Genomic DNA, 26859 nt, shown 5'->3' on the forward strand with positions numbered 1-26859 from the left:
TATAGGAATAGGGTGATGAGGCATCCTAACTTCCCTGGGACAGTCACAGTGTACAACTGCTGTCCTAGTGTAATTATTAATATCACCCTGTCATTCTCAAAAGTGTTCTCCCTGTGATTAAGGCTGGTCATCGCAGGATATTCTTGGTGGTGGGGAACTAGAGGCAATTTGGGGAGTGGAGAGGCAAAATGCATTCGATTCACACTATTCAGCAGAAAGCTGGATGACAAAAGAAACAGGTTGAGGTAGGTAACAATGACATTTGCATATAGTTAAGGTCCACGTTTATATAAAACTATATGCTTTATAAGAACACTTACTAACAAAAGGACATAGTTTGAATGATTGCCTTGGGGCAGTAGAGGAATTAGAGTGGGATAAAGGAAAAGTAAATAAAATGATAGAGATCTTGTTGGACCAAAGATTATGAAATAAACCATTGAGAAGGGTGATTAACTCAGCTTGAGTATCTGAATTCAAAAAGTAAGGGTTCCACCAAAATAGATGATTGTGAAGTTGGTATTTATATATTTAATTAATTTATTTATTCTCTTTGAGGTTCCAAGGATATCTAAGGCTGTTTAATAAGTATCTTAAGTAGAAAAATATAAAAATATTTGAATAAGGAAGCAGAACAGATTGTATATAGGAATAAGAAAGATAAGGCAAAGCTAGCACAAGGTTAACATCTAAAGTTCACACCAAAAAGCCCTGTCAATCAGCTATAAATGGGTCTCAGATTTGGTGCTAAGCTGTTCAGCAGGAAATGCAAAGAAGGCAATGCCCTCATGTCCATGATCCTCGTTATTTATAATAAGAGTCACCACGAAACCATTCTAAGTACTAGAAAGCAGTGTGCATTTCCCGTTCTGAGATCAGAGAGAAATTTTTCCCTTGGGCTCTTATAAGGAGGGCACTGTGTAATGAAATAGCGACCTAGAAAACTAATTTCTACAGAATGACTCATTCCAAAGCAATATGGAAAACCAAAATGTTAATTTATTCTAACAGAGTTTGGGCCCCTTGAATTTCCACAAAATTACCAGGTTTCAGTTTCAAATTATTTCAGGAAACATTCCTAATTGTGCAATAAAGCTATGGCCCACAGAGATTGGGCTCTCCATTTGACTGGGCCAGAAATTCCTGATCATAGTCATAATGAATGAAAGACAAAAGAAGGATTATTATTCCAGATTCCAGGAGTGCCACTGCCTTTATACTCCTGAGGAGGTAGGTGGTAGTTAAGGAGAGAATGTCTTCCACCTTTCTTCCTGAAACAACTTCAGTAGCCATAACTGACTAAAAAACAAACATAGTCATTGATGTAGAGATCACAGAAAGTAAATCTACTATGTGAAAACAGGTGTCACCCTAAGAGTAAAACCAGCAAAAAGCAATGCATAATAGAAGAGTTTAGTGGCAGACATCTGAAGAAGGAATCCACACTGAGAGATTATCTCCAAAGGGACATGTAAGGGGTGTGTGTGTGTGTGTGTGTGTGTGTGTGTGTGTGTGTGTGTGAGAGAGAGAGCGAGAGAGAGAGGGAGAGAGATTGAGAGAAAGTGTGAGTCTGGTATTCTGGTACATTCCAGTTTTGGAGCAAGGGTGCTCATTAAGTTCTTTTGATGCTTGGTGGAAATAATCCCTGAGCATCATTCAATTATATTTGATTTTGTATTCATCAAGCAACCTCTGCTTATTAATTCAGTTTCCAAGGGCCTGAGACTGGGAAGTGTGATAGATTGATGCCTAAATAGCTGTAACTATTTGCCTCCCAGTATCTAAGCCCACATGCAATATGACTTTGCAACTCATCCCATCAGAAGGTGGAAACTATTTCTTCACCCCCTTGAACCTGGGCTGGCTTTGTAATTTGTTTTGGCTAATAGAATGCGGTGGAAGTGATGGTGTTACCAGAAAGAGTTCCCAATCCAGACTAATGCGAGAAAGAATTTGAGGTGAGTCCATAAAATGAAAGCAAGTTTATTAAGAAAGAAAAGAATGGCTACTCTATAGGCAGAGCAGTGGCATGGACTGCTTGACTGAGTAAGTTTGTGGTTATTTCTTGATTATATGCTAAACAAGGAGTGGATTATTCATGAGTTTTCCAAGAAAGGGGCAGGCAATTCCTGGAGCGGAGGGTTCCTCCCCCTTTTAGACTATATACAGTAACTCAGACATTGTCATGGCATTTGTAAACTGTCATGGCATTAATGGGAGTGTCTTTTAGCATGCTAATACGTTATAGTTAATGTATAACGAGCAGTGAGGATGACCAGAGGTCACTTGCATCCCCATCTTGGTTTTGAGGGTTTTTTGCTGGCATCTTTACCACATCCTGTTTTATCAGCGGGGTCTTTATGACCTGCATCTTGTGGTACCAGTCCTGCCAACCTTCCGTAGCATCCTTTGACTAAGAATGCCTAACCTCCTGGGAATGAAGCCCAGCAGGTCCCATCCTCACTTTACCTGGCCCCTATTCAAGATGGAGTAACTAACAATAGTGTGTCAGTTCTAAGCCTAGGCATCAAGAGGCCTTGAATGCTTAACTCTCTCTCTCTCTCTGAACCCTGCACAACCACCATGGGGTCATACTCAGGCCAAGCTGTTCAGTGATGAGAAATTAGGCCTATTGACTCCTGTTACTCTGGTTGATGACCAGGCAACACCAGACACGTGTGTGGGGCCTTCTTTGATCAGCCAGCCTGTAGTCCAACCACTGGCTGACCATAAAGGCCTGAGAAAGCCCAGGAGAGATTAACTGAACCTGGCCCAGATTGTCAAAATTTTCCAGCTGATCTTAGATAGGTGCGAAAAAAACAAATGATACCTTGTTTTAAGTCTCTGATTTACATCCATTAAAGTACAAAAAAAGTCTCTGAGTTTTGCATGGATGTCACACAGCAAGAGCTAACTACTGTTAGGACGGTATCCTGATGTGAGCGTAATAACTAATAGAAAATTCTGTCCTATTAAAATAAAAACAAGAATATTATAAATTGAAAACAAAAACCTGAGCATTTTAGTATGTGTTTTAGGATCTTATAAGTCAGCTAGCATGAAAGTTTTGGAGAACATGAGTAGCTCTGAAGAGGTGGACAAAGCTAAATTTCTGGCTTTCAAGATGGACAATCAGACCCTAGGCAAATGACTTTCAAATCACCCCACCTGGAATTCCCAGCATGCGTATGAGGGGAATGCCATTAAGCTCTATTGTGAATAAAATGTCATAAAATTTAAGTCACCAATTCCCCATTCCCTTTTAGTTTACATGACAGAGGGTTGTTTTCTCTTAGAGTATCTTTAATTACTCCTGCATTGCTTCACACCTGCTAGCTGCTGTGAGTTCTCTAACAGTTCCTTTCTTAGAGCGGCGTCTTCCATGCTGTTGGTCTATGTCTCATCACCTTGCGTCAGGGAAATGAAGAGGGATTATGCACAAAAGTACCTGTCATAAGGGAAGCTGGGAAACAGCAACTTTTAACTGGGTTCTTCCATGCTTTCTGTGACCAGTTCTGACCTCCTGATATTTTCATTTGACTTTTGCCTTCAGTTTTGTTGTGAGGAATTTGTCTGGGCTTAATGCTTGCGGCTGAGGGAGAGGCACAGGTGGGCCTGGTCCCTCTGTCCTGTGAGAAGCCAGTATCTCTTATGCTGCGGCTGAGTCTCATTATGGCCATTGCTGCTGGGCTGGCAGATCATTTGAAAGTAGAATGGAGGCCTCTGGGATTCACTAGTGACAGCTGGGGAGATGCGACGGGAGTTTACTGTCTTGGGGCATCATTGTGAAAATGTGCCTGCCTGTGTCCTGCAAGTAATGACAGATTTCTTTCCTCTCATAAATGCTCAGAGCCAGAATTCTTGGGATATCCATACAGGAAAATAAGCAGGATTTAAGATTCAGTTTATGAAATGTATAGAGTCCCCAGGGAGAATTCCAAAAGTGGGGAGGGAGAGAGGGAATGAGAGGAGCAAGGCCTGAAAAACTACCTGTTGGGTACTGTGTTCGCTACTTGGGCGAGCATTAGAAACCCAAATGTCAGCCTCACACAATATACTCATGTAACCCCCTAAATCTAAAATAGAAAATAAAATTTAAAAAATAAAAATGTAAAAGTAAAAAACAAAAAGAAATTGCTGAAAATTTTATTAGTGTACTTTGTAACCAAAGTTGAAAGTTTTATGTATCCAAAATTTTATCATTTCAATAGGTAATCCGTTTTAAAAATAAAAATGAAAAAATAAGATATATAGAAACTTTGGAGATATTTTTGTGACCCCACGCTCTTTTTCCTTTTCAGAAATGAAAGAACCAGAGCATTACAGCATAATGAATCCTGGAATGGGAATTGTGGCACAGTTGGGAAGCGTCCTGGCCATGCCATGTTAAAGGTATGCCTCATGGCAAGTTATTTAGCTTTTCTGAGATTTTGTGAAGTGAGAATGGTATTAAATTTGTCACAGGATTAAGTAATTTAAATGTATGTAATTCCTAGCATGAAACCTGGAGCAACTAACTTGATAAATGTTAGTTCTCTTTTTGCCTTTTCTGACTTTGTGTTTTATTGTTGTTTCCTTGCTTGTAGATGTAATTTTTTACTCTGTAAAACAAAGGATTAGGTTTTAGGAAGCAAGATGGCATTTATACAAAAATATTTAAACTGTACTTTTTACCTAATAATTTTCTTTATGTAAATGTGTGCTAATATAATGGTTCAAGAAGTACAGAGTTATAGTCATAGCAATCCATCGTTGCTTCAAATATGTCCTTCTTGATCATTTTGCTGCTTGCCTTATTTTAAAAAGCACATACTTTCTTCACTCTTATTTTTAAAAATCACTTGTGCTATTTGCTTCTTATTCTCCTATTAATGTTTTCATGTAGTCAGATTATTCTCTTCCTCAAATCATTAATAAAAATAGACATGAATCACTCCCTTCTAAAAAAAAAAAAAAAACTCAAACAAGCTTATTTCTTTAATCTATGCTGCCATTTTCTAGGAGAAGCAAAATGCTGGATTATAACCCATTTTGTGTGTTCATGCATCTATGGAGAGATATTTCATAGTAATAATTATGCCAATCTTTCATAATATTTGGTCAAAGCAGAGTACACTAAGAAAACAGTCAAGAAAGCACTCAAAGTAGAGGAAAGAGAACTTGTCTTGACTGGTCAGTTGCTACATGCTCATCCTTATGTTGGGTTCTTCCAAAATGTTGCTTTGACAAAACACCCTGAGTAAGCCTTTTAATCTTCCATTTTCTGAACATGAAACTAAAGCCTCAATATTTCAAATGGCTTGAAACACAGACCATGAATTTGAACAAAGGGCTGCTTGACTTTAAAATCTATCGTCTTATTTCTATTCCCATTTGCCTCCAAGGCAGTGATTCTTACCCTTGGCTACACATTGGAATCATTTGGGAAGCTGGAAAAAAAATAATAATGCCCAGGACCTGGGCAAGACGGCTGAATAAGAACAGCTCTGGTCTGCAGCTCCCAGCAAGATCAACGCAGAAGGCAAGTAATTTCTGCATTTCCAACTAAGGTACTTGGCTCATCTCATTAGGACTGGTTAGACAGTGGGGGCAGCCCACAGATGGTGAGCAGAAGCAGAGTAGGGGGCATCACCTTACCCAGGAAGTGAAAGGGGTTGGGGAACTCCCTCCCCTCACTAAGGGAAGCCTTGAAAGACTGTGCCCTGATCAATGGTACATTCTGGCCCAGATACTATGCTTTTCCCACAGTCTTCACAACACACAGACCAGGAGATTTCCTTGGGAGCTTACACCACCTGGGCCCTGGGTTTCAAGTACAAAACTGGGCGTCTATTTGGGCAGAAACCAAACTAGTTGCAGGAGGTTTTTTCATACCCCAGTGGCACCTGGAACACCAGTGAGAGAGAATTGTTTGCTCCCCTGGAGAGGAGGCTGAAGCCAGAGAGCCAAGTGGTCTAACTTAGCAGATCTCACCCCCACAAAGCCCAGCAAGCTGAGATCCACTGGCTTGAAATTCTCGCTGGCAGCACAGCAGTCTGATGTCAGCCTGGGACACTCGAGCTTGGTGGGAGAAGGAGCATCCGCCGTTACTGAGGCTTGGGTAGGCGGTTTTCCCCTCACAGTGTAAACAAAGCTACCAGGAAGTTCGAACTGGACAGAGCCCACCACAACACCACAAAACCGCCATAGCCACACTGCCTCTCTAGATTCCTCCTCTCTGGGCAGGGCATCTCTGAAAGAAAGGCAGCAGCCCGTCAGGGGCTTATAGGTAAAATTCCCATCTCCCTGGGGCAGAAGATCTGGGGGAAGGGGCAGCTATGGGCACAGCTTCAGCAGACTTAAACGTTCCTGCCTGTAGGCTCTGAAGAGAGTAGTGGATCTCCCAGCACAGCGTTTGAGCTCCGCTAAGGGACAGACTGACTCCTCAAATGGATCCCTGACCCTCGTGCCTCCTGAATGGGAGACACCTCCCAGCAGGGGTCGACAGACATCTCATACAGGAGAGCTCCACCTGGCATCTGGCAGGTGCCCCTCTGGGAAGAAGTTCCAAAGGAAGGAACAGGCAGCAATCTTTGCTGTTCTGCAGCCTCCCCCAGGCAAACAGGGTCTGGAGTTAACCTCCAGCAAACTCCAGCAGACCTGCGGCAGAGGGGACTGAATATTAGAAGGAAAACTAACAAACAGAAAGGAATAGCATCAACATCAATAAGAAGGATGTCCACACAAAAACCCCATCTGCAGGTCACTAACGTCAAAGACCAAAGGTAGACAAATCCAAAAAGATGAGGAAAAACCAGCACAAAAAGGCTGAAAGTTCCAAAACTGGAACACCTCTCCTCCTCCAAAGGATCATAACTCCTCGCCAGCAAGGGAACAAAACTGTATGGAGAATTAGTTTGACAAATTGACAGAAATAGACTTCAGAAGGTGGGTAATAACAAACTCTTCTGAGCTAAAGGAGCGTGTTCTAACCCAATACAAGGAAGCCAAGAACTTTGAAAATGGTTAGATGAATTGCTAACTAGAAAAAACAGTTTACAGAAGATCATAAATGACCTGATGGAGCTGAAAAACACAACACGAGAACTTTGTGAAGCATACACACATAGCATTAGCTGAATTGATCAAGCAGAAGAAAAGATATCAGAGATTGAAGATCAACTTAATCAAATAAAGCATGAAGACAAGATTAGAGAAAAAGGAATGAAAAGGAACTAACAAACCTTCCAAGAAATATGGGACTATGTGAAAAGACCAAATCTACATTTGACTGATGTACCTGGAAGTGATGGGGAGAATGGAACCCAGTTGGAAAACACTCTTCAGGATATTATCCAGGAGAACTTCCCCAACCTAGCAAGACAGGCCAACATTCAAATTCAGGAAATACAGAGAACACCAGAAAGAAAAAATGTTAACGGCAGCCAGAGAGAAAGGTCAAGTTACCCACAAAGAGAAGCCAATCAGACTAATAGCAGATCTCTCTGCAGAAACCCTACAAGCCAGAAGAGAGTGGGGGTCAATATTCAACATTCTTAAAGAACAGTTTTCAACCCAGAATTTCATATCCAGCCAAACTAAGCTTCGTAAGCAAAGGAGAAATAAAATGCTTTACAGACAAGCAAATGCTGAGAGATTTTGTCACCACTAGTCCTGCCTTACAGGAGCTCCTGAAGGAAGCACTAAATATGGAAAGGAAAAATTGGTACCAGCCACTGCAAAAACATACCAAATTGTAAAGATCATTGACACAAAGCAAAAACTGCATCAACTAATGGGCAAAATAACCAGCTAGCATCATAATGACAGGATCAAATTCACACATAACAAATATTAGCCTTAAAAATAAACTTGCTAATTGTCCCAATTAAAAGACACAGACTGGCAAATTGAATACAGTCAAGACCCACTGGTGTGCTGTATTCAGGAGACTCATCTCACATGCAAAGACACACATAGGCTCAAAATAAGGGATGGAGGAAGATATACCAAGCAAATGGAAAGCCAAAAACAACAGGGGTTGCAATCCTAGTCTCTGATAAAATAGACTTTAAACTAACAAAGATCAAAAAAGACAAAGGAAGGCATTACATAATGGTAAAGAGATCAATGCAACAAGAAGAGCTAACTATCTTAAATATATATGCACCTAACACAGGAGCACCCAGATTCATAAAGCAAGTTCTTAGAGACCTACAAAGAGACTTAGACTCCCACACAATAATAGTGGGAGACTTTAACACCCTACTGTCAATATTAGATCAATGAGACAGAAAATTAACAATGATATTCAGGACTTGAACACAGCTCTGGACTAAGCAGAACTAACAGACATCTACAGAACTCTCCACCCTGAATCAACAGCATATATATTCTTCTCACCACCACATTGCACTTATTCTAAAACTGACCACATAATTGGAAGTAAAACACTCCTCAGCAAATGCAAAAGAATAGAAATCATAACAGTCTCTCAGACCACAGTGCAATCAAATTAGAACTCAGAATTTAAAACCTCGCTCAAAACTGCACAACTACATGGAAACTGAACAATCTGCTCCTGAATGACTACTGGGTAAATAGTGAAATTAAGACAGAAATAAATAAGTTCTTTGAAACGAATGAGAACAAAGACCCAAAGTACCAGAATCTCTGGGACAGCTAAAGCAGTGTTTAGAGGGAAATTTATAGCACCAAATTGCCATAGGAGAAAGTGGAAAAGATTTAAAGTTGACACCCTAACATCACAATTAAAAGAACTAGAGAAGCAAGAGCAAACAGATTCAAAAGCTAGCAGAAGACAAGAAATAACTAAGATCAGAGAAAAACAGAAGGAGATAGAGATACAAAAAAACCCTTTAAAAATCAATGAATGAAGGAGCTTGTTTTTTGAAAAGAATAACAAAATAGATAAGACTTATTTAGACAAATAAAGAAAAGAATCAAATAGACACAATAAAAAATGATAAAAGGGATATCACCACTGATACCACAGAAATACAAACTACCATCAGACAATACTATAAATACCTCTATGCAAATAAACTAGAAAATCTAGAAGAAATGGATAAACTTCTGGACACATACACCCTGCCATGACTAAACCAGGAAGAAGTTGAATCCCTAAACAGACCAATAACAAGTTCTGAAATTGAGGCAGTAATTAATAGCTTACCAATTAAAAAAAGCCCAGGACCAGACAGGGTCACAGCTGAATTCTACCAGAGGTACAAAGAGGAGCTGGTACTGTTCCTTCTGAAACTATTCCAAACAATAGGGACTCCTCCCTAACTCATTTTATGAACATCACGTGAAAATCCTCAATAAAATACTGGCAAACCAAATACAGCAGCACATCAAAAAGCTTATCCACCATGATCAAGTCAGCTTCATCCCTGGGATGCAAGGCTGTTTCAACATATGCAAATCAATAAATGTAATCCATCACATAAAACCAATGACCAAAACCACATGATTATCTCAATAGATGCAGAAAATGCCTTTGATAAAATTCAACACCCCTTCATGCTAAAAACTCTTGATAAACTTGGTATTGATGAAATAGATCTCAAAATAATAAGAGCTATTTATGACAAACCTACAGCCAATATCATACTAATGGGCAAAATCTGGAAGCATTCTCTTTGAAAACTGGCACAGGACAAGGATGCCCTCTCTCACCACTCGTATTCAACATAGTATTAGAAATTCTGCCCAGGGCAATCAGGTAAGAGAAAGAAAGTGTATTCAAATAGGAAGAGAGGAAGTCAAATTGTCTCTGTTTGCAGATGACATGATTGTATATTTAGAAAACCCCATTGTCTCAGCCCAAAATCTCTTTAAACTGATAAGCAACTTCAGCAAAGTGTCAGGATACAAACTTAATGTGCAAAAATCACAAGCACTCCTGTATACCAAAAATAGACAGAGAGCCAAATCATGAGTGAACTCCCACTCACAGTTGCTACAAAGAGAATAAAATACTTAGAAATACAACTTACAAGGGATATGAAGGACCTCTTCAAGGAGAACTACAAACCACTGCTCAAGGAAATAAGAGAGGACACTAACAAATAGAAAAACATTCCATGCTCGTGGATAGGAAGAATCAATATCATGAAAATGGCCATACTGACCAAAGTAGTTTATAGATTCAATGCTATCCCATCAAGTTGCCATTGACTTTCTTCACAGAATTAGAAAAATCTACTTTAAATTTCATATGGAATCAAAAAAGAGTCATATAGCCAAGACAATCGTAAGAAGAAAAAAGAACAAAGCTGGAGGCATCATGCTACATGACTTCAAATTATACTACATGGCTAGAGTAACCACAACAGCATGGTACTGGTACCAAAACAGATATATAGACCAATGGAACAGAACAGAGACCTCAGAAATAATGCCATACATCCACAACCATTGGATCTTTGACAAACCTGACAAAAACAAGCAATGGGGAAATGATTCCCTATTTAATAAATGGTGTTGAGAAAACTGGCTAGCCATATGCAGAAAACAGAAACTAGACCCCTTTCTTACACCTTATACAAAAATTAACTCAAGATGGATTAAAGACTTAAACATAAGACCTAAAACCCTAAATACCCAGAAGAAAACCTAGACAATACCATTCAGGACATAGGCATGGGCAAAGACTTCATGACTAAAACACCAAAAGCAATTGCAACAAAAGCCAAAATTGACAACTGGGATCTAATTAAACCAAAGAACTTCTGCACAGCAAAAGAAACTATCATCGGAGTCAACAAGCAACCTACAGGATGGGAGAAAATTTTTGCAATCTATACATCTGACAAAGGGCTAATATCCAGAATCTACAAATAACTTAAACAAATTTACAAGAAGAAAACTGTCCCATCAAAAAGTGGGTGAAGGATATGAACAGGCACTTCTCAAAAGAAGACATTTATGCAGCCAACAAACATATGAAAAAAAAATCTCATCATCACTGGTCGTTAGAGAAATGCAAATCAAAACCACAATGAGATACCATCTCATACGAGTTAGAATGGCAATCATTAAAAAAATCAGGAAACGATAGATCCTGGAGAGGATATGGAGAAATAGGAATGCTTTTACATTGTTGGTGGGAGTGTAAATTAGTTCAACCATTGTGGAAGACAGTGTGGCAATTCCTCAAGGATCTAGAACCAGAAATACCATTTGAGCCAGCAATCCCATTACTGGGTATATACCCAAAGGATTATAAATCATTCTACTATAAAGACACATGCACATTTGTATTTATTGCAGCACTATTCACAATAGCAAAAAAGACTTGGAACCAACCCAAATGCCCATCAGTGATAGACTGGATAAAGAAAATGTGGCACATATACACCATGGAATACTATGCAGCTATAAAAAAGGATGAGTTCATGTCCTTTGTAGGGACATGGATGAAGCTGGAAACCATCATTTTCAGCAAACTGACACAGGAACAGAAAACCAAACACCGAATGTTCTCACTCATAAGTGGGAGTTGAACAATGAGAACATTTGGACACAGGGAGGGGAACATCACACACAGGGCCTGTCAGGGGTCGGGGTTAGGGGAGGGATAGCATTAGGAGAAATACCTAATGTAGATGATGGGTAGATGGGTGCAGCCAACTGCCATGGCACAAGTATACCTATGTAACAAACCTGCACGTTCTGTACATGAATCTCAGAACTTAAAGTATATATTAAAAAAAATGCCTGTCACTATACTAAAGAAGGAGAACAAAATTGGAGGAGTCACACTACCCGACTTCAAGACTTACTATAAGGCAGGTCACAGGGGATATGATGACTTAGCTTGGGCTCAGAGGCCTGACATCCCTGTCTTCTTATGTTAATAAGAAAAACAAAACAAAATAGTGGTGAAGTGTTGGGGCAGCGAAAATTCTTGGGGGTGGTATGGAGAGAGAATGGGCGATGTTTCCCAGGGCTATTTCGAGTGGGATTAGGGGTGGCATGGGAACCTACAGTGGGAGAGAATAAACTGAAGGAAGATTTTATGGTAAGGAGTGATATCGTGGAGTTGTTAGAAGGAGCATTTGTTGTATAGAATGATTGATGATGGCCTAGATGCGGTTTTGTATGAATTGAGAAACTAAACGGAAGATACAAGGTCCAAACAAGAGAAGGAGAAAAACAGATATTAAAAGACTAAGAATTGGGAGGACCCAAGACATTCAATTAGAGAGTGCCCAAGGGGGTTCAGCGTAATTATTTGCTTGGTTGGCGAGTTTTGGGGCTCTATCCTTGAGTTTTTTTTTTTTTATGTTGTCATATCCCAGGCCAGATTGATTTAGGTAAAAACAACACTCTTCATTTAAAAATATACAGAGTTTTCCTTTTTAACTTGGAGGCTGAGCTTGGTGTGGTGTGTTTTTAAAAGACCATTAGTCCGTTCCACCTTTCCTAAAGATTGAGGATGGTAAGGAGTATGAAGCTTTCACTGAATACCAAGAGCTTGAGAAACTGCTTGGGTGATTTGACTAATAAAAGCTGGACCGTTGTCAGATTGAATAGAAGAAGGGAGGCCAAATCAGGGAATTGTATCTGTTAGAAGGGAAGAGATGACTGCAGTAGCCTTTTTGGAGCTAGTGGGAAAGGCCTTGACCTATCCGTTGAAGTTGTTGACCGAAACCAGGAGATACTTAAATTTATGGACATGGGGCATATGAGTAAAGTCAATCTGCCGATCTTGTGTTGGAGTAAACTCATGAGCCTGAAGCGTGGGAAAAGGAGGAGGCCTGAGAAAGCCTTGGGGGCTGGTGGCATGGCAGACAGAGCATTGAGAGGTGATGGTCTTAAGGATGGATTTCCATGAAGGGAAGGAGATGAGGGGCTGCAGAAGGCAAGCCAGAGGCTTGTATCCCACATGGAAGTGGTCATGAAGGGAAGAAAGAATGGACTGAGCTTGTGAGGCAGGAAGAATGAATTTTCCATGATCTAAGAACCACTTGTCCTGAGTTGGGAAAGACTGGTAGAGCAGGTCTTCAGAAGCAGAGTAGGTGGGAGTGATAGAAGAGAAAGAAAAATACTGGCCCTCTGGAGTGGGGGCTGGAATATAGTGGGTGTGGAGGCATTGGCTTTTTTTTTTTTTTTTTTTTCTGTCCTGTCGGCATAGGCATTTCCCTTTGCTATAAGATCAGTAGGTTTCTCGTGTCCTTTATAATGAATGTTTCCAGCCTCGGCTGGCAGAGGAGCAGCCTTGAGGGCATTTATTAGGGAGGCATTGATAATGGAAGAGCCTTGTGTGGTGAGAAAACCTCTTTTATCCCAAATGGCAGCATGTTTATGGAGGATGTAGAAAGCACATGTGGAGTCAGTGTAAATGTTAATGTGCATTCCTTTAGCAAGAGAGAGCGCACGAGTTAAAGCAATCAGTTCAGCTTGTTGGGAAGTGGTGGAGGGAGGAAGTGCAGCAGCTTGGATAATAGAGGTATGGGACATGACAGCATATCCAGCTTTAGCTGGTGAAAATTGATTGGGTTTAGAAGAATTGCCATAGATTAACCAAGTGTGGTCTGTGTTTGGAATTGGAAAAATAGAAATATGAGGAAAAGGGGAAGATGCTATGTCTATTAAAGAAATACAGTTCTGTGATTTAGGACTTGTGTTGGGTGCTAAGCGAGAAGCTGGGCTGAAATCAGGCCCATGGGTAATAGTTACTGTTGGAGTTTTAATAAAGAGTGAATAGAGCTGGAGGAGTCGAGGGGCAGACAATAAATGTGAAAGGTATGAGAAGGATATTAATGCTTGAAGATTGTGAGAACTGTAGAGAGTAAGTGGAGAATAGCCTGTGATTTTGAGGGCCTCTAGAAGTATTAAAGCGGCGGCTGCTGCGCCTCATAGACATGAGGGCCAGCCTAGAACTGTGAGGTCAAGTTGTTTTGATAGAAAGGCAACAGGTCATGGGCCTGGCTTCTGTGTGAGGACTCCAGCAGCACAGCCTTGTATTTCAGCTGTGTGTAAGGAAAAAGGTTGGGATGAGTCAGGGAGTGCTAGTGTGGGAGCTGTGTCCAGGGCATTTTTGGGAGAGAGCAAAAGAAAGAATGGGGAAAAGACTTAGGGTCTATGGGATCAGTTAAGTTACCCCTTGTGAGCTTGTAAAGTGGTTTGGTTAGGATAGTAAAGCCTGGTATCCAGAGTCAGAAATATTTAACAATGCCTAAGAAGGAAAGGAGCTGTTGTTTGGTGATGGGGATTGGGGTCTGGGAGATTAACTGAATGTGGTCTGCAGGAAGGGCATGTGTATGTTGTTGGAGGATTATACTGAGATAGGTAGCGCTAGGGAATGACATTTGTTCCTTGGAGGAGGATACTTGGTACCTCTTTGAGTAGAGATGTTGAAGAAGCAGGATAGTGTCTTGCTGGGAAGATTGGTAAGAGGGGCTGCAAAGAAGAAGATCATCAAAATATTGAATAAAGTGAGAAGCAGACGGGTAGAAAGAAAGTAAATCATGAGAAAGAGCTTGGCTGAAGTAATGAGGGCTGTCCCTGAAGCCTTGTGGCAGTACAGCCCAGGTAAGCTGCTGGGACTGATGGGTGTCAGGGTCAGTCCAGGTAAAAGCAAAGAGAGGCTGGGATGAGGGGTGTAGGGGAATAGTGAAAAAAGCATCTTTAAGATCAAGAACAGAATAGTGAGTTGTGGAGGCAGGTATTGAGGACAAAAGAGTGTACAGGTTGGGCACCACAGGGTGGATAGGCAAAACAATTTGGTTGATAAGGCACAGATCCTGAACTAACCTGTAAGACCTGTCCGGTTTTTGGACAGGTAAAATGGGGGAATTGTAAGGAGAGTTTATAGGCTTTAGAAGCCCATGCTGCAGCAGTCGAGTGATAACAGGCTTTAGTCCCCTTAAAGCCTGTTGTGGGATGGGGTACTGGCACTGAGCAGGGTAAAGGTAATTAAGTTTTAATGGGATAGTAATGGGTGTGTGATCAGTTGCCAGGGAGGGAGTAGAGGCATCCCCTACTTGTGGGTTAAGGTGGGGGGATACAAGAGGAAGACATGAAGGAGGCTTTGGGTTGGGGAGAAGGGCAGCAATAGATGCGGCTGTAGTCCAGGAATGGTCAGGGTAGAGGATAATTTTGTTAAAACATCTCAACCTAATAAAGGAACTGGGCAGGTGGGGATAACTAAAGAGGAGTGCATAAAAGAATGTTGTCCAAGTTGGCACCAAAGTTGGGGAGTTTTAAGAGGTTTAGAAGCTTGGCTGTCAATATCCACAACAGTTATGGAGGCAAGGGAAATAGGTCCTTGACAAGAAGGTAATGTGGAGTGGGTAGCCTCCGTATTGATTAAGAAGGGGACGGACTTACCCTCCAATATAAGATTTACCCAAAGCATCTGTGATGGTCCAGAAGGCTTCCAAGGCAATTGGGCAGTGTCAGTCTTCAGCCACTAAGCGAAAAAGATCTGGGAAGGAGTCAGTCAGAGACCCTTCGGCTAGAGTTCCAGGGGCTCTGGGAGTGGCTGCCGGACGAGTTGGACAGTCCAGTTTCCAGTGGGGTCCTGCACAGATGGGACACAGCTTAGGGGGAATCCTGGGCTGCAGGCATTCCTTGTCCCAGTGGCCAGATTTCCAGCACTTGAAGCAAGATCCTGCGAGAGGAGGTCCTGGAGGAACAGCTGGCTGCTGCAGTTTAGGCATTTTGAAGTTCTTGTGTGCTGGAGAGTGGTTGGGGTTTGTCTCACAGTGGAGGCAAGTAATTGCAATTCAGAAATACATTGCTGCTTGGCTGCCTCTTCTCTGTTATTGTACACCTTGAAGATGAGGTTAATTAAGTCCTGCTGTGGGGTCTGAGGGCTGGAATCTAATTTTTGGAGCTTTTTCTAATGTTGGGAGCAGATTGGGTAATAAAATGCATATTGAGAATAAGATGGCCTTCCGGACCCTGTGGGTCTAGGGTGGTAAATCATCTAAGGGTTGTTGCCAAATGGACCATGGACTGGGGTGGGTTTTTATATTTGATTAAAAAGAGCCTAAATACTAACTGATTTGGGAGAGGTCAGCTAAAAAAAAAAGGAGCATTAACCTTGACTATGCCTTCAGCTCCAACCACCTCTCTAAGAAGAAATTGTTGGGCAGGTCTGGGAGGGCTAGTCACAGAATAAAACTGTAAGTTGGACCAGGTGTGAGGTGGGGAGGTGATAGAAGGATTATAGGGTGGGGGAGGGGAGGCTGAGGAAGAATTGGGATGTGGCTTGGCCTGGCGAGGAGCAGCCTGGGGAGGAGGAGAGAGGTTAGATAGGTCCATAGAAAAGGAGGATTCAAAGGACTCAGAGACTGAAGGAACAGACAGGAGAGAAAGAAGAAAGATTTGAGATGAGTGGCATTGGGAGCAGAGACTAGGGAGGGACAAATGTGTAAAGAATGCCTGGACGTCAGGCACCTCAGAACATTTGCCCATAATTTTGACAAAAATTATCTAGGATGGAGAAATCAAAAGTGCCATTTTCTGGCCATTTATAACTATTGTCAAGTTTGTATTGGGGCCAAGTGGTGTTGCAGAAGAAAATAAGACTCTTAGGTTTTAGGTCAGGTGAGAGTTGAAGAGGTTTTAAGTTTTTTAGAACACAGGCTAAGGAAGAAGAAGGAGGAATGGAGAGTGGAAGGTTGCCCATAGTAAAAAGTTAAGTTTAGAAAAAAGAGAGGGTACAGACACAGAGAGAGGGGAGGTGGTACTTGCCACCAAGGGGAGTTGGTACCTGCCATCAAGGGCATGTGGTCCTTGCCACTAAGGTGAAGGATCAAAGCAGGCATCCCCGTGGTGATCAGACACCTCTAGAATGTGGGTGAATAATCAGGCAGGTGTTCCCGCAGCGATTAGACACCAAGGGAAGACTGTCTTCCCGAGTCCATGACCGGCACCAGAGTTTTGAGTTCACGGATAAAATGCGTCTCCTCTGTCTCTACCAGAAAGGGAAAGGAACTGAAATTAAGGGAGAGATTGAAGGGTGGAAGGATAGCGAGAGAGGTTGGAGAAGAGAATAAAAAGAGGCCCCTTACCCAATTTAAAATTGGTGAGATGTTCCTTGGGCTGGTCTGAGGACCTGAGGTTGTAGGTGGATCTCCTCAAGGAGAGAGGGTGAGGACAGGGGACTGGTCTCCCAAAGGAGTCCCCCTGTCCCGGGTCTTTGGCACCAAATGTTACATGAGTCTGTGTGAAGAGACCACCAAACAGGCTTTGTGTGAGCAATAAAGCTTTTTAATCACCTGGGTGCAAGCAGGCTGAGTCCAAAAAAGGAGTCAGCAAAGGGGGAATAGGGGTGGGACAGTTTTATAGGATTTGAGCAGGTTATGGAAAAGTGCAGTTAAAGGTGGTTATCTCTTTCGGGCAGAAGTGGAGGTCACAGGTGCAGGGTGGGGAGATCACGAGACTCATTGTCCAGGGAAGGAATGTCACAAGGTCGATTGATCAGTTAGGGTGGGGTAGGAACAAATCACAATGGAGAAATGTCATCAGTTAAGGCAGGAACTGGCTATTTTTACTTCTTTTGTGGTTCTTCAGTTACTTCAGGCCTTCTGGATGTATACCTGCAGGTCACAGGGGATATGATGGCTTAGCTTGGGCTCAGAGGCCTGACAGTCTTAACATACTATCTAGTAATCAAATATTTTTACTGATGTGAAAACTAAGTTATTGACTTGAACACATATATCCATACCAAAAGCTGTATGTGAATGTTTATAGCAGTTTTATTCATAATTGCTAAAATTATGGATGGAAGCAACCAAGATGTCCTTCAATACGTAAATGGAGAAACTGTGGCATATCAATGCAATGGAATATTATTCAGCAATAAAAGAAAATGAACTATCAAGCCACAAAAAGATATGGATGAATCTTAAGTACATAGTGCTAAGTGAAAGAAGCCGGTATGATAAGGCTACACATTATATGATTCAAATTCAATGACATTCTGAAAATATGATTCAAATTCAATGACATTCTGAAAAAGGCAAAACTATAGACATAATAGAAAGATTAGTGGTTTCCAGGGGCTTAGGGAAAGGGGGAGAGGGTTGAATAAGTGAAGCACAGTGGATTATTTAGGACAGTGAAGCTATTCTATATAATACTGTAATCATGGTTATATAAATTTATGCATTTGTCAAAACCTATAGAACTTTATAACACGAAGAGTGAACTTTAATGTATGCGAATCTTTAACAAATCATTTAGGGGATTGGAGGTTTCCAGGATGAAATGCGAAATCATGACAAAATAAGCTAACTGTATTACACATGTATTAAAACAACCTCACTGAGGAGTGTGAAGGAAAAATGGTGCTGACCTAAACAACTTTAGAAATGAATGGAGACTGTGAGACTAAAGGCTATAAAGGAGCCTATAACATAAGCATGCTACTGTAGCTGATAAAGTTGTCTCCTGTGGAAGTACAGGTTAGCAATTCTGACTCTGCTATACATGCATACTGGAATTGAGCAGTTAAGTAAATGGATGGACAATGGTGACAGCTAAGTTTCTCACTGTTGGTGTGGGAGGTTACAGATAAGCAAAAGGAGGAGGCTAGAATCATCTACGAGGTAATGGATAACAGTTGGAGACATCATATCAACTTCTATTAGCTTAGTATAGATATTGATGGTTACATATAGAAATATTTATAGATATGTGTACTTATATAGATATGGGTTAGTATATGCACACATATTTCCTTGCTCTGTCGGCTGAGAGGGTGTAGAGTTAATGACACCCCAGAGGCAATGAGTATACCTAGCACCAAGATCTTGGTTTCTAATATTATTCTCCAAGTAAATGAACCACAACTTGGATAACAGGCTGATTCTAGGATGACAGAAGAAAATATAGAAGGTGTGAATGGAGCATCTTGTATGCCAAAAAGTAAGGAAGTTCCAGGAAGAAAAAACCCTCACACACATGCGCACACACAAAACAAAGGGGATGTGTCAAAGGGTCATAGAGCCAACTAAAAGAACTAGCAGTAGCCAAAGTTGGAACATTTGAGCAACAAAATAAATACATTACTTTAGTATTGAATTGATACCCAAAACATGAAATAAATATATATACATCCATGCTGATGTGAGTACATTATTGAATAAATAAACAAATGAAGAGTAGGCAAATTTCCTGTGCTAAATACTTCTAATTTATGTGGATATTCTGCTCTCAAAGAAGTAGAACATAACTCCCACATTCCTTAAGTGTGGGTTAAACAGAGTCGCTTTATTCCAAAAAGTACAATATGAAAAGGGGGAAAAAAGAGTAACTTTATACTAAAGAAACCTGACATAGATTACTTTAGCCAGGTGATCAAGGTTAACATCAATGACATGTTAATAGTATGTGCCCTTGATCAGATGTGATGAGAATGGCACTTTACTTCTATGGTACTCTACCCAAAAACACATAACCCCAGTCTAATAATGAGAAAAACATCAGACAAACCCCAACTGAGGGACATTCTACAAAATATCTGACCAGTATTCCTCAAAAAAGTCAAGGTCATCAGAAACAAGGAAAATCTGAGAACTGTTACAGCTAAGAAGAACCTAAAATATCATGATAACCAAATGTACTGGGGTATTCCAGATGGAATCTTGGAAAAGGAAAAAGGATATTGGGGAAAATCTAAGGACACATGAATAAACTACAGACTTTAGTTAATGATAATGCATCAGTATTGGCTCATTAATTGCAGGAAATGTACCATGCTCATATAAGGTGTTATTAGTAGGGGAAATTGGATGTGGCATATATGGAAACTTCATTATTACCTTTTCAATCTTTCTGTAAACTTAAAACTGTTCTAAAATAAAGCATTTATTTTTTTTAAAAAATTATAATACCTGGGTATCACCCCTGAGATACTGATTTAATTGATCTGAGGTGTGGCCTGACCCTTGGGACTTTTAAACACCTCCCAGGTGGTTCTAATTTGTCTCCAGTAAACCACTACTCTTCCTTCCTTCTGCTCTTTTGTTTAATTATAATAAATGCGCTGACCTTATCCCTGATAAAAATAGCAGTGTGCCTTAATGATTTTGATTGTTTGAATGCAGCAGTTCTTTAAATGTACAGCCAGTAATATGGAACTTAGTGATATTTCCCATTAAATAGAAAAGCTTGTCCAAGAAGCTTAAAATGCCATAAAGAGTTTAGGTAAAGAGACAGTGAAGGGCAGATTATGCTAAATGTATTGTCGGTTTAAATCTGTACGTGGTGGGAATGTCTTTTTCTCTCTGCCATGCTATTCCATATGTACTTGGAGATGAGACATCTCCTAAATTTTAGGTGCAAAGGGTTTAGCTTTAATTAGGCAGTAGATTTATTCTTCGGGGTTTCATTGTGACAAATGAGATAAAAGCATTACCTGCTAGCAAATGAAGCTTAAAGGTTCAGTAACCACAGACTGAACCGAGCCATCTATTTTTCTCCTGCAGGGAAGCTGGCAGCCTGGGCTCTTGGAGATTGTATCTGGTGCTGGAGAGGACTGGCTCCCACAGTCAGTGAGGAAGGAATTTTACTGACCCAGCACCCAGATGAACTTTGGTGAGGGGAGGAGGTGAGGAAGTCAAGGAGCCTTGCTTTTTCACTTGCAATTGTGGCACTTCCTTTGGAAATGGTAAGACTGTATTTTTAGACTTACATTATTAGCTTAAAATCCTAACAGGCCGGGAAGATGGCTTCATGCACGTTAAGGCATGCAAAAGATTTATTTTTCCTATGATTTTTCTTCCTCAAATAGTCATTAGTAGGAATTCTTGCTTTTTGTTAACACCTGTAAGAATATTAAGAGAGACCAGAAAACATTTGGTCATTGGTTCTTACACTATATTAGGCACTAAAGTAGATGTTTTAAAGGTTAAAAATATATAACAGTAGCTTTTTATTCATTCATCCAAGCAATGTTTACTTGAATGCATATCATGCACCAGGTATCTGTTAGGGACTGGATATTTTCTTTTTTTTTTTTTTTTTTTTTTTTGAGACGGAGTCTCGCTGTTGCCCAGGCTGGAGGGCAGTGGCGCGATTTCGGCTCACTGCAGGCTCCGACCCCCCGGGGTTCACGCCATTCTCCTGCCTCAGCCTCCTGAGTAGCTGGGACTACAGGTGCCCGCCACCTCACCCGGCTAATTTTTTGTATTTTTAGTAGAGACGGGGTTTTACCGTGTTAGCCAGGTTGGTCTCGATCTCCTGACCTCGTGATCCGCCTGCCTCGGCCTCCCAAAGTGCTGGGATTACAGGCATGAGCCACCGCGCCCGGCTGGGACTGGATATTTTAAAAAATAATAAAACAAAACAAAACTAAGCTAGATCGGGTCTCCTTTCTTTAGTTGTCTCCAGTCTAAAACCTTACTATCTAGGTCAATGGTTCTCAATCCACGGTGATTTTGCCCCCCAGAGGACATTTGACAGCGTCTGGAGAAATATTCAGTTACCACTGAATGGTAGGAGGGATGTAGGATGCTATGTAATCTAGTGGGTAGAAGCCAGCAATGCTGCTGAACATCCAATAAAATACAATTCACCCCCAACAACAAAGAAATTATCAGACCAAATGTCAGTAGTGTTGAGGTTGAGAAATCTGGCAAACCCACTGGGCTCTTCCTTAAACAGAGAGCACATTATCCATGTGTGAATTAAACAAAGCAAGCTTTAAAGCCACCTCCTGCCCTCCCTCTACTAGGTGGGTTTGGAATATTGAAGGGTCACTCCCTAGCTGAGGGAAGAATAAATGTTATCCCCACTCCCCACCATCACTTAGGTGGGGTGTGGTGGTGGCACTGTTCAGCAGAAGGTCAGCAATTCTATCATCAGCCCAGACCAGAGACATGTCCTGTTCAGTAAGTCTGCCCTAGAGAGAAGACGTGATACTTTTCCTCTTTATTGGGAGCAGCCAAGCTTCTATAGTCAAGGCCAGTTAAGCACAAATCCTTTCAAACAATATTACTAAAAGACAATGACACTCTTATAATTTAAACATAGTATTTGCACCTAAATTGAAACTACCATAAAAAATTCTATTGTTTTACTTCTGTGTAAGTACTAACTGCAAAGTCTGAAAGAAGTAACCTTACAGTCATGCTGTTCAATGTAGCCACTAGCCACATGCTGCTGTTTAAATTAGTTGACATTAAATAAAATGTAAAAATTATTCTTCAGTTGCACTAGTCACACTTTAAGTGATCACTAGCCATGTGACTACTGGCTACTGAATTGGACAGTGTGGGTATAGGACATTTCTATCATCACAGGAAGTTCTATTGGACAACATTGTCTTACAAGGCTCCATTTCAAAAGATTCTTATCAATATGTGCAGTTATTTCTTAAAAAAAAAAAAAAGGCTTGTTTCCTAGCAGCTGAGACACTGGGGCAATGCTTTGCATTATCTCATTATCATTGTCTGTTAGAAAGGAGACATGTTCTGCTGGGGGACCACCTCTCTTCTGATACGGAATTTTTGTGAAGGGTTTACGTAATGGACATGGGATAACGTGTCAGATGATTGAAACTATGATTTTCCGGAAGATGTAACAATGTAAAATTCAAATAGGTAACTCCTGTAAGGCATTTCTGATCTAAGTCAAGTGTGTATTGTTAAATATTAATTCCATTAAAGTATGTCAGCAGGGAATTAAGATATGTGACCCAAATATATTTCTTTTTAGTAGCTGAGTGTAATAGAGAAGTAGTGCTCAGTGGATCTCAACTGAAGAAGAGGTGGGACGAAGGGAAGAGAGGAGGTTCAGAATATTTGGAAAAGATTCTCCATGTTATTTTAATGTACTCAATCCAGATAAGTATAGTTTAGAGATATGGAAAGGATAATTGATTTACCTTTTATTGCTGTATGATTAGGGGGAAGGGGAAAGGCTGTGACTTTTAAAAGTCCCTCCCTTTAGAAGTTTTGATTAAGTACAACTTTGAATGGGGCGTACATATTTACTCCATTCTCTCTTGCTGTCTTTCCTTTCAATGACCTACCTGTCTATCCCTCCCCACTTGGTTATTTAGGATGACCAACTGGCTTTAGAACAATGGCCTTAGGCAATTTTTCCCAGTATCAAGAGTCTCTAGCAAACTTTTGCAAGCTGTATGTCACAATCTATTCTTGGCTGCATTTTTTTGATCAGTGCCTAAAGTGATGATATGTGTGCTTACTGATCAAAGCAAGTGTCTCTTGCACGAAGGATGCATTACCCAGAGAGGACACTCAACTGAAGAAATTCAGGAATCCGTTTACTACTTTTGCTCAGGCTGAAAGGCACCCCACTTCCACAGAAAGGTTGGCTATGAGTGTGTGAGCAGGGCTAAAAATGTTCTCCTAAAGGACCTATTCAAGCCATTGGATAACTCTTCAGGTAGAGAACCCAGAGTTTGGTAATAGAGCTTTGTCCATTTTTGTTAGTGTTAGAAAGCCATTACTAGCCATAGGGAAACCTATCAGTCCATCAGAATGACACTTTGCTCTGCTGATAGGTACAAAACTTCAACCCTCTTCCCCCTTACCCCTATTTAAGTCTCGAAATTTCACATCATATTTTCAAGATATGTTAGCCCTGAATGGGTTTATATTTTTCACTTTCATTTTCTCAGGTTGATTTAGAATAGCCTTGCTACATCCTTTGTTTTCCTCATTCCTGGTTTCACATTTTCTCCTGGTAGAAATCTATTTTTCCCCCGTAATATGTAAAATGTTGATCACTTGGAGTTTTTCAAGAATAGGGTGGAACTCACGTCATTGCGTAACCATCCAGAATGTACATTCTTTTTGGTGGCATGATGCACCACATATGACATTAGGACAAAATATCCCACCACCCTCAGAAAATGTCCAACCTTAGCTTCCTCCTCTTTTTAAGGACGTAAGAGCCTGGTGGTTGATGATGGAAGAGATGAAACTGTGAAGAGACTGAAGAAGCTAATCCGTCAATAGTTAAGATTCCATTTCTAAAAGATCTTACTTTGAGTCTACCTATGCCTGGGATGTCAAGAGGTATGAATAACCCTAAGGTTCAGGGAGCCGTTAAGGTTTGTCTTCTCAAGGTATCCAGCTAGAGGGGGACGTGGATCTTAAAACCATGTAGAATTTAGGCTTAACAGATGCACTAATACCTTGAAAAGAAGGCAGGAAAGAATGAAGAAAAGAACCCTAGAATGGCCTACTGAAGGCTGCACCATCCATGAGAAAATATTGAGTGTCTGTTATGGGCCAGGCCCTGTGTGGTACAATGTGTTGGTGTAACATGAGAAAAAAAATATATTTGGTCTTTGTCCCAGTTTCTGGCACAGAGCTCCTAAAACCTTTGGAAATCCGTGAGTGATAGAGTGTCTTTTGCATGCTAATGAGGTGACTAAAGAGGGCCATGCTTAGATAGCTTCAGGATAAGAGCTGGTCACCAGAGAAGCCAACCACTTGATTGTAGGGTTGGAATTGTCAGCTCTGCACTGCCTTCCTCCCCACTTCCAGAGAGAGTAGAGGGGATGGAGATTGAGTTCAATCAGCAGTGGGAAATGATTTAGTAAATCCTGTCTATGTGGTAATGATGCTTTCATAAAAACTTTGAAGCAGTAATGCTAAGGGAGCCTCATGGTTGGTGACAACATTGACATATTGGGAGGGTGTCTTACCCAGAGAGGGCACGGAAGAGCTGTGTCCTCTCCCTGCCCCATACCTTGCCCAATGTATCACTTCCATTTGGATGTTCCTGAATTGCGTCCTTTATAGTAAAAGTGTAATTGAAAGTAGATAGCTTTTCTGAGTCTGTCAGTCATTCTAGCAAACTATTGAACCTGGGGAGTGGTTGTGGAAACCCCCAAATTTGTGGTAGACTGGGCAGAAGTGCAGGTAGCCTGGAGACATCATGTATAGCTAGCATCTAAAGTGAAGGCTTCTTATGGAACCGAAACCTTACTGTGTGGAGTCTAGGCTAACTCTGGGTAGCTAGTGTCTGAATCAAGTTGAATTGTTGCCACCCAGTTGGCTTCAGAGTGAGGCAGTAAAATAGGGTCTGGAGCCAGGGGACATAAGGCCAATTCACACTTCAGCTATGACAGGAAATATCCTCTCCATAGGGTGTACGCTGAGTAAATGACTTTGTAACTTTACTTCATCCTCTCCATTTACGTAGGGTGTACACCAAGTAACCACTGGAATCATCTAGAGGGTATTTAAACTCCTGAAAATTCTATAACGGGGCCTTTGAGCCCCTATGCTCAGGCCCACTCCCACACTGTGGAGTGTGCTTTCATTTTCAATAAATTCCTTCATTCCTTCCTTGTTTTGTGCGTTTTGTCCAATTTTTTGTTCAAGATGCCCAGAACCTGGACACCCTCCACCAGTAACAAGAGAATCAGAGAATTTATTGGTATTGGAATGACATAGCTGGGAATAAAGTGGTGAACAGGAGTAGACATCTTTCTAGTCTCAAAATTTACAAATAGCATCCCAATGAGTTTGTTGGGGTTATTTAGCACTATGCTGTATATTGTCCAGTCACCCCCTCCAAATCTACTCACCCTGTTCTTTAGAGGCTGACCCTCATGGAACACATTAATGGGCACTCTTTTTTTCTGTCTATAATTGGGTTTGAACAATGGGGTGTCCTGGGAGGAAACTGAAGTGAGGGAGGTAAGTAAAAATCAGGGTACTGATTCACCTGGCTCACTCCTTGGGAGCCCACCTTGGGCTGTGTCTCCTTTCTAGGCAGTCCTCTCAACATAACTTTCTTCTTCCCGATTCTGGCAACTCCTCCTTGTCTCCTTGAGCATAAGGTTGGTGTAAGCACTTCAGCTTCTAATCTTTGGTTTTTGCATGCAAACCACTGTAGTTCTATTACGTCCTGTATACACCCTTGTAAAAAGTTCCTTATTAAATAAACCTTCTTTGAATTGTCCTAATATGAGTGTTCTGTCTCACTGGGATCCTGGCTGATACAAGCACTGTCCATTTAAATGGTGGATATATGTTTGCAAAGTTTGTTGAGTTTTGTTTAGGTATACTTGATGCTAAGCCAGCTGTTCAGCTACTTAAGAAGGTGACCCTGGTTTGCAATGAAAAAATTGTGTTATAGAGTAGGATGCTTCTCTTCCTATTTCCTTTGGCAGGAAAGTATATATTCAATGAGGTACAGAGAAGGGGAGCTAGAACATTAGTTCTGTTTTATAGCATTTAGAATTACAATTTCTGTTGCCAAAATGTTCCTCTTACCCATTATGATTCTGACATTAATACTATATTCCAGGCTTTGAAGAAGCATTAATAGTTTGGGATTTTACCAAGATGATACATGCCGATGAGAGGTTGATAAATGTTGCAAAAAGTCCTTGTTATTAACTGTTTTATTGGTGAGATGGAACAGGATAGTAACACTCAGAAGTTTAATAGTTGTGCCTAAAACGTGTTTTCTTTCATGATAAACATTTGAGTGACAGAGAGTCCAGAAATGGGTTGTGAAGAGAGCACAAAGTGTGTGCTTTTATTGTTTGCTTGGCAGAGGTTCTGCCGTGGAGAACCACATCATAAAATTACATTTATTATTGATCTTTTTGCCTGAGCCCCACCCTAGTACCTCCATTAGAAACTGTTAGAAGTAAGTTTTTCCAGATGATGAATGCCTTTTAAAAAGAGATGAACTGTGAGTTTGTAGCCTTTCACAGGAGACTGTGAACCTCCTTTCCTCCTTATTTTGCTTACTAAAGTCATTACTGAATTATAAATGAGGGTGGCCAGATGGGATAATCAAAGCCCTTGATCAAATCAAATCCGTTGATCCGTAGATAAGACGGAAAGCTTTTCTCAGAAGATGGTACTTGTGTACATCTCAAGAGAATTGGAGAGA

At 40.9% G+C, this 26859-nt stretch overlaps 1 long non-coding RNA gene across 1 annotated transcript in view; it reads left to right on the forward strand.

Annotated features, from left to right (window-relative positions):
- The first annotated feature begins 20460 nt into the window (after positions 1 to 20460).
- LOC134731471 (uncharacterized) overlaps positions 20461 to 26859 on the forward strand; it is an 83504-nt gene continuing 77105 nt past the window's right edge. The window contains exons 1-2 of the long non-coding RNA XR_010113777.1: positions 20461 to 20638; positions 23881 to 24014. This is a non-coding gene — a long non-coding RNA (uncharacterized lncRNA). The remainder of the gene's footprint in view (positions 20639 to 23880; positions 24015 to 26859) is intronic.

This window comes from Symphalangus syndactylus, chromosome 9 (genome assembly GCF_028878055.3).
Source record: "Symphalangus syndactylus isolate Jambi chromosome 9, NHGRI_mSymSyn1-v2.1_pri, whole genome shotgun sequence".
NCBI lineage: Eukaryota > Metazoa > Chordata > Mammalia > Primates > Hylobatidae > Symphalangus > Symphalangus syndactylus.